This window comes from Ambystoma mexicanum, chromosome 8 (assembly GCF_040938575.1).
Source record: "Ambystoma mexicanum isolate Mex_15411 chromosome 8, UKY_AmexF1_1, whole genome shotgun sequence".
NCBI classification, from domain to species: Eukaryota; Metazoa; Chordata; class Amphibia; order Caudata; family Ambystomatidae; genus Ambystoma; species Ambystoma mexicanum.
Window position 1 is genome coordinate 477,758,946 of NC_090929.1, and position 19,624 is coordinate 477,778,569.

General features: G+C 47.3%; 1 non-coding gene across 1 annotated transcript; it reads left to right on the top strand.

Moving 5' to 3' along the window:
• The first annotated feature begins 3,743 nt into the window (after positions 1 to 3,743).
• On the top strand, positions 3,744 to 3,934 carry LOC138474947 (U2 spliceosomal RNA). Its single transcript, XR_011269164.1, has one exon. It is a non-coding gene; the product is annotated as a U2 spliceosomal RNA (small nuclear RNA).
• The last annotated feature ends 15,690 nt before the right edge of the window (positions 3,935 to 19,624 follow it).

Sequence of the window (19,624 nt, forward strand, 5' to 3'; positions counted from 1 at the left end):
TGCTGTGAGCACCAAGCATCTATCTGAACATTCCGGATATCCTTTAGGTCACGGGTTCTTTTTTTTATACAACCCCGTCGTTCTCTCAGTCATAGCCATGCCAGAAGTTTATTCCTCAATGCCTCTTCGACTTGGAACTAGATGGATCCTTTTGACTTGGCTTTCCCAAGCTTACATCCCTTGCTATGACTTGTGTGGATCCCCTTTATAGTCTTGTTATGAGCAACTTGTGATCCTTGCCATGTCTTATTGTCAAGGTTCTTCTTGGACTCTTGTAAGACCCACCTTTCTGCTTTTGTGCTTCCGCTTGAGAGGGCTCTGCCAGCTCGAAGACCCTCGTTCCAACCATAGATCAGCTCCCAATCTCTGGAAACACTGCACCCAAGCCGGGACGTGCTGTGTGGACCTGTCCTGTGGTGGATATTACTCATGTCTGACTCCAAAATGGTGGACCACGATTTTAAGCCCTTGATGCATGCGAAGAAAGGAAGTCAGTCAGCCAATCGTGCAGAGGGGAATGGAAAGCACCAGCACACACAGGCAAACGCCTGATCGCCATGATGGCCCATTCCCATGACCAGCAGCGATTGGGCATTGTGAAGAACCAATCCTAGAGACCATTGAATAATCAGGGTAATCTCGGGCACTATGTAGGAGGTCAGATAAGTGCAGGGCAAGAGATATTTGGGGCAGTGATCCCAGGCGAGAAGGAGTGGAGAGAGAGCGAGAGAGAGATAGAGAGGAAGATAGAGAGAGACAGAGAATGAGAGAAGGAGGGAGGGAGAAAGGGAGAGAGGTTGAGTGAGGGAGAGGGAGTGAGAGAGACAGAGAGAGAGAGAAACAGAGGGAGCGAGAGCAAGAAAGAGAGAGGTAGAGAGAGAGAAAGAGAGAGAGGGAGAGAGAGAAAGTGAGAGAGCAAGAGAGAGAGAGCTTGATTACAAACCTGCCGAATCATAGTAATCAGATACTGGATGGCAATAGGGGCCAAGGATGAAGCAAAGATACAAGCATATTTAGGGCTGTGTCTTAGTCCCTTGCTGAGTCCAGAGTAAAAGAAGTATAAAACCGGATGCAGGCTTTCTCATGTCTTTACCGCCAACCTTGTCAGGAGCTAGAGAGCAGAGCCTGCTGAAGCTGAAGGGTCTACCCCAGGAGAGTGACTCTGGGGCTGGTGGGTGATAGTAATGCATCCTGACAACGACACTGGCAGGGGGATGAAACGCATGCTGATAATCTCAATGTTCAACTCTGCCAAGGAGGGAAAGTATTTTGTTTGTGTGGTTAAACATACCCTGATTCAAGGTGGTGAAGAATTTATTTCTATTTGCCAGAGGGGGCAAATAGCTTTGCCATGGAAAAGAGACCATTTGGCAGCCTGAGAAGACAATAAGTGAGCTGGCAGCTGCGTCCCTAAGACTGTGAGTTATGCCAGGAAGCTTGCTGAGTGCTATTTCTTTGGAACTGAGGACTTAGGTGGCGAGATGGACATTATAACCCTGAGGTTTACTAGATTAGTACATTCTTTAGATATGTCTTACGCCTTTTTAGGTACCCATCCTGACACTTTGAGAGTAGTTATCCTTTCGACCTATAGGAGAAAGCCCTAGTCCTTGCACGCAGTCCTCCCCTTCCTATTCTTTATGAGAAATCAGAGCAAGACGAGCAATTCGATTAGGAACATTTTGATATTGACTGGGAGACCTTTAGATAAGGCTCTTGGATGCTATTAGTTACTCATCCCGACACTTTGAGAATCATAATCCTTTTGAACTAAAGGAGGAACCGCCGCACCTTTTCGGTGCTCCTCCCCTTCCGCACTATGGCCCTCATTACGATACTGGCGCTAAACCATGGCGCTATTTGCACCATGGTTGGTGCCGGTATCGTAACGAGTCCGCCAATGTTCAATGGGGAATTACCACCCCATTCCAAGGTTGGCGGGGCGGTAATTCCCCATTGAACATTGGCCCTTCCCCATTCCCATTTTTTCCCCATAGGGCTCAATGGGACTGGGGAAGGCGCTAAGTACGGTACCGCAAATTGCGGTACCGTACTTAGCACCAAGGTCCCCCTTTGTGGGACCCGACCAGCTGTTCAGGTCGGGTCCCGCAAAGGGACCTCGTAGTAGGGCGCTAATGGGTTAACGGCGCCGCAGCCTTTTACGGTGCCGTTAACCCATTAGCGCCAGGGTCGTAATTAAATTGCAGCCAGAATGGCAAGCTAGTGCTCCTAACCCAGGACTTCACAGTTAGGAGTGGGAGCTTAAGCGCTTTGTCCGACTATGAAACGCCAACAATTGATCATTTAACACATCCTTGCCCTTTTTTCATAGCCTGAGTCAGATAGGCTATCACATTTGTTTTACAAAGAACTTTCTCCTATCCTAATAGGCCTTCCACCAAACCCAATGGGTTACGTTTATTAATAAAGGCATTGAACTACATTCTGCTATCCCGTGTTTTCTGTTGGACCCGCATTGGCGCGCAGCACTAGGCGCACCGGGCCATGCTGGATTCTCGATTAGAGTTAATTCAATACGAGTCAGTCAGTCAGGCTCCATCATGGGTCGTCTATCTCTCCGAGACTCTTTCCACTCAAGATCACTTCCGGGGTCTCAGTATCTCATCACTCTCTCAGTCAGTTTCGGCGGGATCACCGAAGCTGTGCATGGCAAAACCAACACATGAAGGTTTTCGGTCGGAGATTCCACAGAGTACAGGATGTCAATCTGAGACAGGCAAAGCACGTGTGCCATCTGGCTGGTTTCAGATATGCTAGCACTTTGAGCCTCATACCCCTGTTACATAGCACTGTTGGGGTTCCTTGCATGTTTATGTGCCCCTGCGTTTTATTGTGCCAGCTTGTTCATCTGTGTCTGGAAGCACTTGAACTAAGGAGGTAAACCTCCCCTCTCTCTTCTCTTGTGTGGTCTCATGTAATTTCAATGCAAGATTAAATTCTGTCAGAGGTGACGGACATGTTTTCATTAAATTATGCACAAAAATCTTGTTCAGTGAGTTGCTGACACTCTGCGGCAGATAGTTTGCTAAAATCTCAAAGTTATGGGGCTACATTCCTGCCTTCTACTTTCTGGTTATACAGCTGGTGAGTGAGTGGTATTAATACTTTTGTTAAGGGAAGCCTTCAGTTGAAGGAATTTTATGGTCACAATATGATATGATATGATAGGTTATTTATAACGTTAATACTCAGGAGTTTCTAAGCGCGGATCCGGGATCGTACCTGTGCTGCTCCATGTTATCTTGATTCCAAGGCGAACACGTTGCCGCTGAGCTATCCTCCCGAGACAATAAATATAAAACCCCCAGAAATTCAGCAGTTATCGCAACCAATACATCTATCAACCAACATGAACTATACCATCACATGACAACACATCACCAATTACTGGGAAAGTGTGAAGTTGTGTAATTTAGCTTCTGTCTACATTGTGAAAAGTGCACTTTTAAGGAGAGGTTTTCACCCTCCTTCAAGAGTCTACAAAATCAGAATGTGTGTTTTTGATCTTCAACACAACAAGATGTGCTACAGCAGAAGAGAAACAGTGTTATTAGTCCTCAAGAGGAATTGTAGCATTAATTTCCTGCAAAAATATGTTTGCATAGTTATGTGCCCGCACAAATCTACAGTTACTTCCTAGTCAATGTTCATGTGTTTACAAAGGGTGACCGCAGACTAATGCAAGTATGAAACTATTAACAGCAAACAAATATTATATGAATATCGCTTCTCAGCTTTTTGACTAAGATCAAGTGTAGTATCTGTTCTTATCAGTTTAATATCTGATACGTCCTCTATCTGGGGACCATATATTAAATTGATTTTTGGCACAGGGAGATGGAATGGGAGCTTGCCCTGTCCACTCCACGCATCAACCTGGTATTGCAGTACCTCCACGACTGGAGCATAAAACAAAATAATAATAAGATTTAAAAAAATGTATTACATGAATAAAAGTAATTTAGGGATTTCACCAGGGCAGTTGACTTCTCGATGCAGACACACTAGTTTGAAAAGGCATAAATATGACCCTGAAAAAACTGGTTTGAGAAATGTAAGTTGTTCCAGATCAACGGTTATGGGTTGGAATGGATCATAGGCCAAGTGTACTGCGTGATTGTATGCTTATTGCATAATGTTTTGCAGATCCCTCGACTGCCACTGCACCAGAGCCACCTGTATGGGCAGAGGCAGCCATATTGTTTCCTTCGTTTTTGTGGCATGTGCTTCTGCCTCCCTTTTTCTTGGGGCACTGCAGGCTGTGGTTGCGTCAACATCACTGGAACCAACTGTCAGGGTCGGAATAGGACAAGAAATAGGCCCGGTCACCCAAAAAAAAGTGGCCCACCCTCACCTCAAAAAAGTGGCTCACCTCACGACCCTTGACCTCTGATGACATTTGACCCCACCCCAAAGTGACATCCCGGGAAGTGATGAAACAAGACCTTGACAAAACAGGAAGTGGCATCAAATAGCATTGCCCGTAAGTACACTAAATTACTGTGAATGCAAACAGATGTCTAAGGCCAAATGATAATATGTTAATGTACAGCACTTAGCTGAAGCTAGTTTTTATAGAACAAATAGCATTGCCCGTAAGTACACTAAATTACTGTGAATGCAAGCAGATGCCTAAGACCAAATGTTAATGTATAGCACTTATGCTGAAGCTCTTTTTTATAGAACAAATATGCATACAAAATCACCCAACCTGTGTTTGGTACTCATGTATCGACCTAAGAAGGATGAAAGGCTTTTTGAAAAGAAAAAAAAGAAAAAAAAATAATAATATCTTTTTTTTCTATTTTCTTTTCTTTCAAACCAGCCCAGGCATGGCCAGAAATCGTCCCCCAATCCTCAGGGCCGAAAGGCAGGGGGGCCAATCCGACACTGCCAACTGTACTTATTCTTCTTCATAGCATACCTTCAAATGTTTTAAAGATTTAAAGAAGTGTACTTTTTGTGTAGAATCAGGGGATGCGTGTACCTGGTGGCCACTGCGCAGACATGCTACACTTTGTTTTTATTTTGGTTTGGGGTGTGCAAGCACTGAGACAAGACTTAACCAGAAGATGGAAGATGTGGGGCTATGGAGATAATGATATGACTCAGCATGGGGGAGCCATAGATGGGCGTAGACCCTCCTGTGGCGTGGCAGTATGCAAGCGACCTGCTGGCCTTAAAGGACTATGAAGTGAGCTTGGTAAGAATCAAGAGGGGCTCTCACTCCTCCCGTGGTCAGCCTCCCTCTGAGGCCCAGCAACATGGGGGCTTTATGAAAGGAATAAAGCTCAGCTTCGCCCGCCATGAACGGCGCTCCTCCAGCCCAGGATGTCCTGCAGGGGCAGGCAGACCGAGGACACTTTTGGTTGGGGCTGCTTTGGCCTAATAAATAAATATGGAGATGGTTAAAAAAAGAAGGAAACAAGGACATTTTGGTTTAGTCGGCTGGTCGCCGCATAAGGAGTACGTTTTTATTGCAAAGCAATTATTTGAACCAAGGAATAACTGTGTAACCAAAGTGTGTTTTGCAGAGTTGACAATCATGAAGTAGAACTGAATTGAGCCTGATTGCTGTGTATACATAACACACCTGCAGCCTTTTAAGCCACAAAGAATAAGCAGACTCGGGACATTTGTATGACGCTATAAGGGCTGTTGCAGGTGTTGTAATCATGCAGGAGTATGGGGATTATGGACCAAGATGTGGCCAAGGGCCTGGGTTATGAGAAGGGCCCGTGTTAAAGTTTACGTTTCCAAATGTCATGTGTAATTGCTCACTTTTTTTTTTTCACGGCATGGAACTTGAATTTCTGGATTCAAAGTTGTAATCGCAGAAGGGTAGATTGTAAAATAAAGGAAAGTTGAGAACTCTACCTCCTCAAGGCCAGCTGGGATGGGGCAGAGTCATTACTAGTCTTGCTTTTCTTGTTTGCAGTGCGCAAAATGTGTGATTCTGAGTGTTCACTGCACTATTGTGAAAGTGCAGTACATTTGTCGGTTTCCTTTACATCATGGGTGCATCCATATCTCGGGCAGCACCTGATTTTCGCCCTATGACTAGGAGGGGTGGGGGGGAGGCAGGGAATAGATTATGGTTTGACCCATAGTTAGAGACACGTATTATTATTAATTAATTGTCAAATGTATGTGTGATTTGTTTTGTGCCTTAAAAAGGCTGGCTGGGCATACCGGATGACCACGCTGTGCAAAATGCACCATCCTCCAAATAGGACCGTGTGTTCGTGCCTTTACAAGCATGCCAGCGGTGTGGGCACTAGGCAGAGGCGGACTGTCCTCTAGGGAACTGTGGAGATTCCCCGGTGGGCCTCTGCACCCTGAGACTCTTTTGTGTGTTAACCTATTGTAGTTCCAAATTTTCCTCGTTTTCTTGTAGTAAATGGGTTGGGCTTGCTGAAAATGTGTAATATGGAGCCACTTTCAAAATTATTTCCAGGGCCTCTTTTGGTTCACAGCCCACCCCAGGCTGTAGGGAAGCTTTCTGGTGTGCCAGTAGGAAGAAGCACATGTTAAGGGCCTACAGAGTTGAGTAGGTGGGGGTGCGCGGGATGAGTCCAGGCAGAAGGGCATATGGAACAAAAGGTTCAGTGGCGTCCATCCCAGAAAAGATAAAAGAATCTGAGCTGTCAGCGTGCAAACACAGTGGCATTTTTGTTGCCAGCGAGGTTAGTCGGTGAATAGGCAGCAGCGTAGGAGCTGACATTGTTCGCCCGGTGAAATCAAAGTGAACCTGGTAGTCTGGAACAGAGTCCACTTTTTCATTGCACAACATTTGTGAATGTGAAGGTTTATTAACTGTTTATGAACATGCTGAATATTTGTCATTTTTATTAGTTTGTACCAGGACCGGTTGAAGATGTGTGGGGGCCATTTTAACATGATGGTGGCCACACCCATGCTTAGAGTGGAAAGCAGTCAGATGCACCCGTAGGGGGGATACATTATAATGGAGATACAGACAGGTCAATTGGCGGCATTTATCATGAGATGGCGCGCCAGCATGGAGTTGAAACACTGAATGCCCGCTGAACAGCTGTGGATTCTTCTGTGTAAGCAAGTGGTTGACGTGGAGGAACCAGTGTTGAAAGGTAGCAAGGGGAAACTTCTCTTTTCCCCAATTGAAGTGACGGCCGGACGGGCTCCTGCAAATGCAGCTTGTAAGGCGAGCGCTGCAAAGCAGACACTGTAAGCCCCAGAACGTAAGGAATATATTGCTTTGTTATTAGACCGCTGACTGGCAATATGGGAGCAGTTGCTGAGGGCCCGTGAGCCTCAAACGTTCTTTCATTTGAAAATCTTGAAAGGCCCTGATGCTGTCCCTGGTTTGGGCTATTTAAAAGCCGAAACTATTGAATTAGAGTGGAGATTGGGAGAAATGGCAAATGAGGAGGGACACACACCTTGTAGGTGTTGTTTGGTTATTTGCCACCCCATTGACTCTCCATGGCCATGCTAATCCCTATAGCCATTCCCACCCAGTTCTTGACCCTCCCGTCCAAAACATGTCTTCATGGGAACTCGTTATTCAAGCCTTACAATCAAACATTGCACTCGAAGTGCGTACCAGTGTTTTTAAAGCAGTCTGCTGAAAGTTAATGACTTAATTAGAGTTGTAAACCTGCTACTGGTGTAACAAAAATGCCAACCGGGTCTGCCTTCAGCCACTCAATGCATAAGCCCTGCGTCTATTTTTGAATGAAGTCCTGTTATAAACAAGCATTGGCAGCACCAACCGTTTTGGCTTGGGTATAAGTATTAGCCACCTACTCTATGATGAAACCATGGAGGTGTTATATATAGAGGTTCCCCCAGTTCTCCCCCAGTCCTCCGTTTGTCAATCATGAAGGTCAGGGAGATCTATGTCAAGACAAACCCGTTTCTCGAGTAGATGTGTGCATCATGAAAAGGGTACGAGATGCCTTATAGTTTTGTGCAGGTGTTTACAAGGCTTCCTGGGAAGAGTAACTTAATGGAACCAGTCTGTGATCAGATTCAATCACTCTCTGGTAGTAGCAGGTCTTGGTGCCCATGCCATGTGAGGATTGGGAGGCGGCATGCAGCCCGTGTTGGGTGTGCAAGCCCTTGCATGGAACACGGGCCAGAACTGAATGGAAATTGTATGGCAACATCAGAAAATATCACAAGCCAGTATCTGCACAAGGAGGCTGGAAAGAGAGGTGCTGATTAGTTGGGAATGGCCTCCGCGGGCTGCCTGATCTCAACATGGCAGACAGGCCATTTATAAGCTTGACGCTTGGGGGCCTAGAGCACAGACCAATCCCAATGACCAAAGCATGCAGCATATGTGAAATCAAGCAAGGCTGTGATTGTTATTATTGTGGATATGCGCTACCACACTGAGGTATCTAAGCAGTTGACCTAAACAATACAGCATGTCAGATATAAGAAAGATTTGAAGAAACAAGTTAAGAAAACTCATCAGGTTAGGTCCATTCGACTTTTTTTCTAAATCGGAAAAGTTCCTTAGTTTGACAAATTCTGTCGGACAGAGCATTTCAGTATTTGGAATCCATACACACATAACAATGGCCAAAGCAGACAAATAAGGCCAAGCACGTGCAAGGAGGTGGTACAATTAGGGAAGAACTATCATGAGCAAAAGCACTAATGGGAAATTTGAACCCCGAAGCAGAACGCTGATTGGGAGATCACTCTATCAGCACCTGTACACAAGGTCACACAGGCCGCCTAACTTGGCGAGTGTTAGGGCAGCATTCTAGAGAGATAATTGTGTTACAGCGAGAAGAGAAGGAGAAGGGGCAGCAGAGAGCCAGCTGTATTTGATAAGCTTACAGTGCCAACAGCATAGAGAAAGACAAAACAGGAGATGGCAGTGCCAATTAAACTACTCAGTAGAACAGGCTTGGTTAAAGGGAAAGGCAAGGAACCTGCGCTCACGGGCTGCTAAAAGTCAACCCTTGAGAAGAGCAGTTAAGGGGAAGCTGGCTGAAGTGTAAGCCAAGATCCTGTTGTCATCGCCAAACATTGGCATCTATTGCAATTTTAACAAGCCAAACTTAGAACGCCCAATGTTTGCATTTAAAAAGGGCAAAAATCTCAAAGACTGGCTTACCAAAGCAGACAGAGCACTTCCCATCAAAAATCAGAATACTATTACGAATTTTTGGGACGCTAAACCCATTATGGGACATTATCCGTGCGGTTTTTGCTTCCAATGCCCATCTACGACCGCTTGTACATCAGTCACGATTAATGGTACAATTTGGCAGCTGAAACAACACATGACATGTCATCACCTGCCCCTGTCTTCAGTCATATATTGGCAAAACATTGAGACCAATTAAACTGAGATTTGGCAAACATAAATCAAAAATTCGCACCAAAACTTTAACATCCCCCTTGGTATGCCATTTTTTGGAGAATAGTCATAGTTGCACTGATGTGACATGTTGGGCCCTTGAACGAGTTAAAGGCATTGACTCGAATAATATATCATCCAGCTTGGCACAACGCGAACAATGGTGGATGAACAACACCTGCAGCTACCTTACAGGCCTCAATCAACAAGAGGAATGGCTTCATTGCGTTCCATGAGGCTTGGAATTGTACATTCACAATTAGTTGCAAATTTGCCCAGGGTTCTGCAGTTTTGGCATTACAGAATTTTATATATCATTAGCTATCTTAGCTTCACTCAGCGGTCCGCTTCATTGGGGCTATCAGCTTGATCCCAATTAGATTCGGGGCCTTCTTTTATTTTTCTTTCCTTTGCTTTTCCTTCTCTTTCCTTTTTTACATAAAACACAAAATATAGCGCACTAGTGTAGCTGATCCTTTGGACTCACTTTCGTTGGTCGCAAGTCCTCTTTTCATGTCTACGGCTTTCCTCGCGTCAGTATGACTGAATGGAAGTAAGACAGCTCTTCCGTTCTCTATATGCGCTGCATTTTTAATCAACAGCGTCGCACATTGGAACGCGGAGGACAAATTTACTAGTTTTCGTAGTGATTGCCAATACATTGGGTAAATGTTTCTATGGGCAATTTGTCGTATTGTCCCTTTCTTTGATGCTAAATATGGGGTTTGTGCAGATTAAGGAATCCAACGTTGACCATAGAGCTGCACATTATGGATCTCTGTGCTTGTTGATAATGTCACAGAGCCCGCAGCATCGCACGTAGCCCAACACTGTCTGCCGTAGCTCAATCATTTCCTTACTGGCTCAACAGTAACATTGCTAATTCGCCGGCCTTGTCACGTTGACGTTTTCATAGTTATGAGGGGTGGGTCGTTGGGGAACGGAAGTGACGTTGGGGAACGGGATGTGACGGGTGGCAGGAGGTGGGATTAGCTAGTTTCATGTACGAGGTGAATAAAGGAAGATGTTGTGATAAGTGCTCCGTGTCCGTCTCTTTCATGCGCCACGCCTCAAGCCTACCTATGACTACGACACTGGCGTTGAGGCGGGCAGCCTTCTGTGGGGCGCACAAGGAGCGGAAGCTAAGGCGGGGGTGAGTGCAGGGATGTACCACGGCCCGTCGCCCATGCAGTGGGATTAAGAAGGCCTCCATCAGCTACAGGCACCAGAGCACGGATCGAACGCTGGAGGGGCGGAGCAAAGCGGCGTAACTCCGGATGACCCAATGTTCCATTCTCGGGCCCCGGTGGTGATGCGTGAAGCCGGAGGATTCCAGCTGGCAGGCACGTGCCCTGAGATAAGGGAAGAGTAGCCAGCAGCCCGGCAGGCCGGGGAACAGCAGGCCTAACATGGGGAGATGTCCCAGGGCAAGGCACCCCCACCCTAAAGTGCACAAGGACACGGATGGTGCTCGTGCCGAGTAGAGGCGGCCATCCCAGAAGACTAAAAGTGCGGAGGCGTTTGTGAGGACTTCCTGTAGGAAGATTGACACTCCCAGGGCTGGAAGCCCTGCAGGGAATGGTGCTTGTGCCCCAGAGAGGCGGCCATATCCCAAAATAAGGACAATAAGAGAATCCGGGTCCGAGAACCCTCCACATCTTCCCAGAACAAGGGGCGGCCCAGGAAGACAAAATGCCCGGTCAGGACAATAATCACGGGGCGCAAGCACTGGCCCAAGGACAACCCGGACAAGGCCGCCAGGTGGCGGACCAGGTCCCATACAGGCTACCTGACACGCTGGTGGCCCAGATGCCAGGGGCATTCGACGTCTCTGAAACCAGCAATATGGGTCCCAGATGGACCAAGTGAATCAGAGACTTTGACCTATATACGGGGGCCACGGGGCCCATAGAATACGCTCGCCAAATATGCCTCCTAAAGTTGGCAGTGGGCTCTGCTACTCGCAACATCATCGACGAGATGCCCCCTGACTCCATTGACTCCGTTCAAAACCTGAAGGACACTTTAGCTGTGTACTTCACTTCCCACACCAATGTGGACTACGAGAGGCACCTGTTCCACCTCACCAAGCAGAACAAAGTGAGACCATGGATGCCTATGTCATGCGGCTGCGCACAAAAATGAAACACTGTGACTTTGCCAATTATTCCAACACAGAAGCGCTAAGGTCCCAAATCATAGCAGGGTGCAAATCTCAGACATTTAGGAGGAAGTTGCTACAAGTTGCTGAGATACTCACGCTGGCCCGCGCAGAGAGAGCCATAGACTCACAGGTGGAGAGCTTCAACAACCCCACACCAGGAGAAAGCATCCACAGACTACAGCCAGAGAGAAGGTCGGAGGAGCTCTTTTGCTATAAGTGTGGGTTTGAGTACCCACATGAAGGGGTTTGCCCAACCGTCAGTCAGCGCTGTGCCACGTGTGGCGAGGAAGGCCACTTTAAGTCTGTGTGCAGACTCTTCAGGGACAGAGGAAAGGATTGTGCCACAGAAACACCACCCAGATACAAAGCAAACCCCCCCTCCCCAGGGAGCACCCTGGTGCCTCCTCCCAAGGGCCATCAAATCAGGTGCCCCCAGACTCTCGAGAACGAGACTCAGGGGAAGACAAACAAAGAAGAGAGAGGAGAGACAGAAGGAGATACGTAATGAGAGCGAGACCTGAGCGACGATCAAGGCGTCATGTATGCAACTTAGTGGAACAATCACCATCTGACTCAGACCCCAGCTCCTCGGGAAGCGACCAAAAGAAGAAGGCATACGTCTATGCTTTGGGATATACCACTGCCACTGCACATAGTCCTACGCTAATTATCAAACTAAATGAACAACCCACCAAATTCCTAATCGACATAGGTGCCACGGTGAACGTCATCAGTGAAGCTGTCTTCAAGTAACTGCCCGCAAAACCAAAACCGAGCCCCGCCACAGTAGACATATACGCTTATGGCGCCAAGACACCCCTCAAATGCCTAGGACAATTCGAGGGCATGTGTCGATACAAGGGACATGAGAGAAGAATACCCATTCACGTACTGGCAACAGAAACAAGCAGTGGATGTGTGCTGAGCTTCAAAGCAGCGTCCGACATGGGACTCATCCACATTCTATACAACATCATGGTCCACAAGTACCTCGACCCCGTGGAAATAATCAGCAACCTGTATCCACGCATTTTCCGGGGCATTGGAAAGCTAAAGGACAGACCCATAAAACTGCATATAGATGAATCCATACGCCCTGTAGCCCAACACTACTGAGGGATCCCAATTGACATTCAAAGGAAAGTGGAGGATGAACTGCACAAACTGCTCGAGCAGGACATCATCTAGCCGGCCACCGGCCCTACCACGTGGGTATCCCCGATAGTACCAGTTCCAAAGAAAGGATCGGCAGCAATCAGGCTCTGTGTGGACATAAGGAGCCTGAACCAAGCCATACAGCGGGACAGACACTTGGCCCCACGCATCACCGACATGATCCATCTCCTGAACGGGGCCAAAGTGTTCTCAAAAATTGACTTACAGAAAGGCTATCACCAACTGGTGTTGAGCCCCGAAAGCAGAAATATCACCACTTTTGTTACCCATTTAGGCCTATTTCGCTACAAAAGGCTAAACTTCGGGGTGTCCTCAGCCACGGAAATATTTCAGGCTGAGGCGCATAACGTTATCAAGCATATACCAAATTGCCTTAACTACAGCGACGACATCCTGGTCTTTGGCACTTATGTCAATAAACACGATGAAGCTCTAATAAAAGTGTGCAAGGCTCTGGAAGAAGCAAACCTTACCCTGAATCGCGACAAATGTGAATTCCGTAAGAGCACGCTGAAATTCTTTGGACACATATTTCGGAGTCAGGCATGTCTCCGGACCCCGACAAAGTGGCTGCACTGAATGACACTGCACCACCGGCCAATGTCTCGCAACTGCGCTCTTTTCTCTGGCTCATGAGCTACTGCACACACTACATCAAGGACTTTGCGACAGTAAGCAAGCCTCTGAGACTGCTAAACAAGCAAGACGCCACCTTCCAATGGACATACGAGTGCCAAAAAGCATTCCAAGCCATCAGGGAAAGAGTCGCCAAGGCCGAGAACATGTCCTATTATGACCTGAGTCGTCAGACGAAGCTGACAGTGGATGCCAGCGCGGTAGGGCTTGGTACCATACTGGCTCAAGTGGACCCAAGTGACCCCTCGCGAACACGCATTGTTGCATATGCCAGCCAGAGTCTCTCAGCCACAGAATAGGCCTACTCCCAGGCAGAGAAGGAAGGCCTCGCCATGTTCTTGGCTTGCAAACATTTCTATCTCTTCTTATTCAGCAAACCATTCCGAGTAGTCACAGACCACAAAGCGCTACTGTTCCTGAATGGGAACCCTCAGGCAGAAATGCTACCTTGGATAGCCCGCTGGGGGTAAAAGGGGATAACCCTGCAGATTTCTTGTCCAGAAGACCCCGGCAGGGGTGTATACCAGAACCCTCAGTGGCAGACAGGTATATTCGATACCTTATACACCAATCCACCCCAGCTTGTCAAATCATTTGCGAGGGTCTTCAGTCGGGCATGTGGACAAGGGCTCATGAGAGGGGAAGAGCAGCCGGAGACCCGGTACACTCCAAGGTAGAACGGCTCGTACAGGTAAAGGACGAATTGGCGCTGTTAGACGATCACCTGCTAATTAAGAACTGCAAACTGGTAATTCCACCAGCTTTACTGAAAGGGGCCCCTAGGGGTCCCTGACGTCTATGGAAACAAGGCGAGTCACCACACACGAAAGATACGCCAGACACGAGGTTGTATTCCCAAAGCTAGGGTTTATTGCAAAGCACAAGTCTCAGTTGGCCAACTCGGTCTCACGCCCCGCGACGTGTATCTATAGACATCGAGGGACGCAAAAGAGTGAATTACGTACATCAGTTACATATATACAAAATGCATATCAAACAATCAGCTATGACATGTTTAACACCTCCCTTTATTGGGTTTCTTTGAACTTGGTGTGATGATGGACACTTTCGACAACCATGACACCTTCAAACATCTATTCTAGTAACAATTTGCAATTTGTGAGTGCGGAGGCATCTTTCAGTTGTTGAACAGAACACAGTGCTTCTGTTCCTGGAAGCGAGCAACATACGGGGGGAGAGTTGCATTCCAGGCCTTGCTATCTATGAGGTGCTATTCGTGTCCTGGGAGCCGACACGCTCTAAGGGGGCTCAGCAAAGGGGGGCCGTAAGAAGAGCATAATTCAAGCCTTTAGCTGCTGTATTATAACATATTCTACCATATTACGAGACTGGTTGGCAGCTGCGAAATGATTAAATGCCCTGCAGCTCTGCTTCAAGGCTACATTCGGGAGGGAGCCGGGCATTCTTCCTGGCGCTGCCTACGTTGTGTTTCAATGAACTCTTGTTATCCTCGCGGCCCTGCGGCCTTGTCCTTTTACGTGCAGACAACAATGTTTTACAGTCGAGCAGTTTAAGCAGAAAATGTATTGCGAAGCAATAAGAACAGAAAGCAATGAGCAATGGTTAGAAAACAAAATGGTGATTTTTGTTACATCAAAATGGCCGTTCATTGTCAAACTCGGAAACCTATATTCTGTCATATCGTGCATGAGACGGTTGGCCCACGGCCATCAAAATACGTTTGCGGTCACACAGTAGAGGTATCCATTTTTCTAGACTGACATTACAAGCCAGGGTCATCGAGCTGGTTCATGAGAGTCACAGGGGAATGGTGTTGACTAAACGCATGCTGCGCCAGAAAGTCTGGTTCCTCAATATGGATGCCATGGTGGACGAAACATTGAAAGCATGCCCCACCTGCAGCCTCATCACACCAAACAGCCACCCGGAACCCTTGAGGATGTCTGAACTCCCACAATGGGTATGGGAAGCGGTGGCGGCTGATTTCTTCGGGCCCATTGAAGGAGGGAAATACGTGCTGGCAGTCATGGACGAGTACTCCCGATATCCGGAGGCCCAACTCATATCCTCGACAGCCGCCCATCACATCATACCCGCCCTATCAGACATATTTCTCCCCGGATGCTATGCCTAAGCTCCACGGGTTAATGTGCAGTATTGTTGCAAAGACATCGAGGCAGATAGCAGTGCACCGCATCTATCCCTCAAAGGGCATGGCGTGAAGCTCCCGAGTACATGTGTATCACCACACCGGGTCACCTTGACGAATTTGAGCACCTGGGCAAGCATCACCAGCACTGTCATATGTAATATTTGCCAGAATGGCTACCTAGGAAAAGTCTCACGCTGCTACATACTGACATACTTTTAACCTTTAATTCCGAGTTTACAGAATAACATTGACCAAAGACTTCATGTGTTGGCTTTGTTACCCCTGTCAATGGGGAAAACATTGTACACGCACTGGCTGGTCAGAGATACATCTGAGTACCATCTTTTGGACATTGCATGAATCCCATCTTCCAGGACTTCCTGGAAAGGGAGCTAGACGTTTTGGAGGTTCAAGGACATATGCCGAAAGGATTTGTGGGCATTTTAGCCACTCCTTTAAAGCTTGGAAAGCCTCGCAAGCCACAGTTCTCTCTTCCACTTTGTCTGCAATGCCTTACCTCTGCTTCTCCCTGCCATGTCATGCTCCAATCCTCGTCTACAGTCTCATTCCCTGTCTCTCTTTTCCTCTTTTCCACTCATCTTTCTTTGTGTCCACTTTTCTCTGTAACTTTTCCTCTCCTCACTTTTTCTATATAGATATACATCTGTCCTCCTCTTCTCACTTTCATCTCTGTTCTCTCTCTCACTCCCTCACTGCCAATTTCTCTCTCACCCTCTCGTTATCATATAGGTCCTCCCTTCTCTAGGTGTCTCCCATCTCTCTTTCTTAGCACCCTATATCTGTCTCGAGAGGATAGCTCTGGGGCAATGCGCTCGTCTTGGAAGCAAGACGATGAGCAACACAGGTTCGATCCCTGCTATCACACACTTTCCCCACCTGGCTTTCTCTCTCCCCCCCTCTCTCTCGCTCTCTCCCGACTCTCTCTCAGCGTGCGCCTATCTGTGCCCTTCTAACCGGTCCTTGTATGTGCTTATTAAAGGCAATTGAGGATTGAGGATGGGTAAATAAAAGCTTGAATTGCTCACACTGCTACAGCCCCCCAACCCAGAAACTACACCCCGGGGCTGGGTCTTTGTTTCATTCTTAGTCATGCATACTGCAACTCCCTCTAGCAGTGTAAGAGGCACTCTCTGTTTGCCATGAACACACTGACTGACTACTGACTTACCCGGGAAGTGTAAGGGGCAGCTGCCAGGTATCTCAGATCAGATACAGGCACCACTGATCTGTGGATCTCATCCTTGTCCACCTTCAGGTAGGTGATAGATCTGGAGCAGGGGTCTGCGGCATGTGACTCGCCAGGTGTTTTGGGCTACAATCCCATGATCACTCACCATTGGCTATGCTGGTTAAGGCTGATGGGATTTGTAGTCCAAAGCTTCTGGCGAGCCAAAGGTTGCATATCCCTGATCTGGAGCAAAGATCGGGGCATGATGCCTTCATGGTCCTCCAAACCTCGGGTCAGGTCTCTTACTTTATCACAGCACATGGATCTTCAAATTTCCATGCAGAATTTTGTAATCCCCTACAGATTTAGTAAATTCGGTATATTTCGCACTGCGTCCATCTGCTTGTGGCGTGTCCTGCTCTGCCTGCCTCTTAAAGCCAAAAAAGCAACGGCAACTGGAATGACTGCGTGAACATAGGCTAGTAACCAAGTCCATTGTGTACTAAACCTCAGCTCTATGAGTCAGACTCCCCTCCCTTGGTCTAGCCCCCCAACACAAGAAAAGGACACATTGCTATATACCCACAAGGCGACAGTACTAGATGTGAGCTGTAAGTAATACTGTTTCAGGGCTATGATTTGACTGTAGTGCTAATGGATTGTCGATTGTGTCAATGTGGAAGGCTGATGTGTTGGAGATGGTATTCTGCAGGCATCTGGACGTGGTGTAGGATATCACAGGTTTGTTTCTCTGTAAGTTCTCTACTTTACCTCTGAACTATGCTGTAACTGACAGATACACACATGTTTTTTGTGTGCCTCTGACTACTGTGTGCTGTCCACAGAGGAACACCAGCACTACAACACTGATTGCCTTGACTTACTCTCCTGAGCACCAGCAGGTCACATTACCAATAAGCCACCTCCATGGCTCATATTCTGCTGTCTGAATAAACCCCTTCCTCCACACCACCGTGCATGGGAGCCAACCACCATCGCTACCTGTGGGATCCTGAAGAAGCTAAACAGTTTCCCGACGGTCAGGCAGAGTTGAGATGTCATGGGCCCCACCACCTCAATCACGCGAGGCAGGTCTGTGTAGTTGCAGAGAACATCCACTCTGGTGCTGTTTGCACTGGTGAGAAACAACATGGTGGGCTGCATGGCCACTAGTGGCTCAAAGCAGGTGTCTTAGATTTCGTAGCCCAGTTTTATCCCGGGAAGAAGAGAGGTTGAGTTGTTGATCTCATCGATGGCAAACCTCATTGCAAGACGAACACAAATCCAACGTCAAAATATCTGTGGGATAAAAACACACATTAATATATGAAATAGTGCTGCAAATAGTGGAAGAGAGAGAGGAATCTCTGGTGCACCATCCATGAACCCTACACCATCCATGAACACTACAAGATTAAAGTACCGACATCGTCGGAAGAGAGGGAACAACCGAATGATTAGCCGGAGCTCCTATGCAGTTCTTACAGACATCGCACAGTAGACTCAGCATTCACGGCAGGGAGAGCGGGGGCAGCAATAGACCACAAGAACTGTACTTCCCTTAATTGGAACCGAGCTGCAGTCCTCTTTCACAAACTTGAACACTTTGCAAAGTGGGCCCCCATTATTGCAGTACGGTAGCCCTGCATGGAGAAAAAGAGGCTGGGCTTAATCCACTCTTTAAAGATTTCTGTAATGCTGATCCCTCCCGGACGGGGAAGACAGGGCCAGATCGGCCACAGCCAGATGCCAACCCAGACAAAGGGAAAGGGGATAAAAGTACCCCCAAGAAGTTGTGGGTTGTTTGGGTGTGGTCAGAAGAGAAGGAGGTGGCAGACCAAGAGACCAGTAGGAGGAAGGACAGAGGAGTGGTGTGTGGAGATGATTTTTGGGGTGGTGAGGTATTGAGTGCAAGTGGTACTATGTTGCAGGTGTTCGTGAAAGGCTAGCAAGTGCAAATAGTAGAGGGAGTGTAAGGAACGAATGTGTAGTGAATGTGAGAGTGAAAGTGGGCATCTGAGAAGAGGATCAGGAGGGTAGCTCAGGAACGCGATCACCTTGGAAGCAAGACTATGGGTATTAAGTGCGTTTTAAATAACCAATTATAATTATAAAATTATAAAGATGGGGTGCAGTGGCAGTAGTTGTGTGGATGAAGGAGTGGTAACATCGAAGAATGGAGGCAGTGCTAGAAGGAGTGAGAGACATCTGAGGAACGGACAGAGGCATAGCCAGGATTGTCTAACTAGTGGGGCCTGAAGCTAATGTAGTTGGGGCCACCACAGTGATATTAAGATCTGCAAATGCCCACACAGTGCTCATGAGTGGGCATTTACAGATTCTTGGTGGGCCTTTCCCGCTTAGGCCCTACCCTGTCTATACCTCTGGAAACGGAGGAGAGACACAGGACGTAGAATAAAGGAAGGTGGGAGGAATTAGGAGTAGGAGAATAGAGAGAGGGAGAGGAACAACAGGGTGCAAGAGGAAGGCACAGTGTCTGAAGGCACAGTAGCCTCTAACCAACAAATAGTCTAGGATGAGTCTAGATCAAAGGTAGTGTAGATAGAAAAGGCAATTGACTTTAGTTGATCCCAACCAGCTACATTTGGCCTTAGAGAGTAGGGGTCAATCATCTATATATTCTAAGCTGGGGAGTAGGGGTGTCTGGGCTAGGGAGGATTCATGCTTTCCAGATGAGAGTGATGAGAGAGTGAGGGATGAAGCTAGGGCCCTGAGATACCAACCCATTTAAAAATAAACTTGAACTGTCACCATCTGTGACATTGGACACACTGTTAATATACTCATGTCTTTAAATTGGGAGAAAGGTGTGATTTTACAAACTTTATATGCAGGGATTGTCACATTTGTACTTCAGTGGGATTTTCATTCTGGGAGTGTCTAGATTGGACATAAACCAGGATCTTTCAAACTGTAAATTTC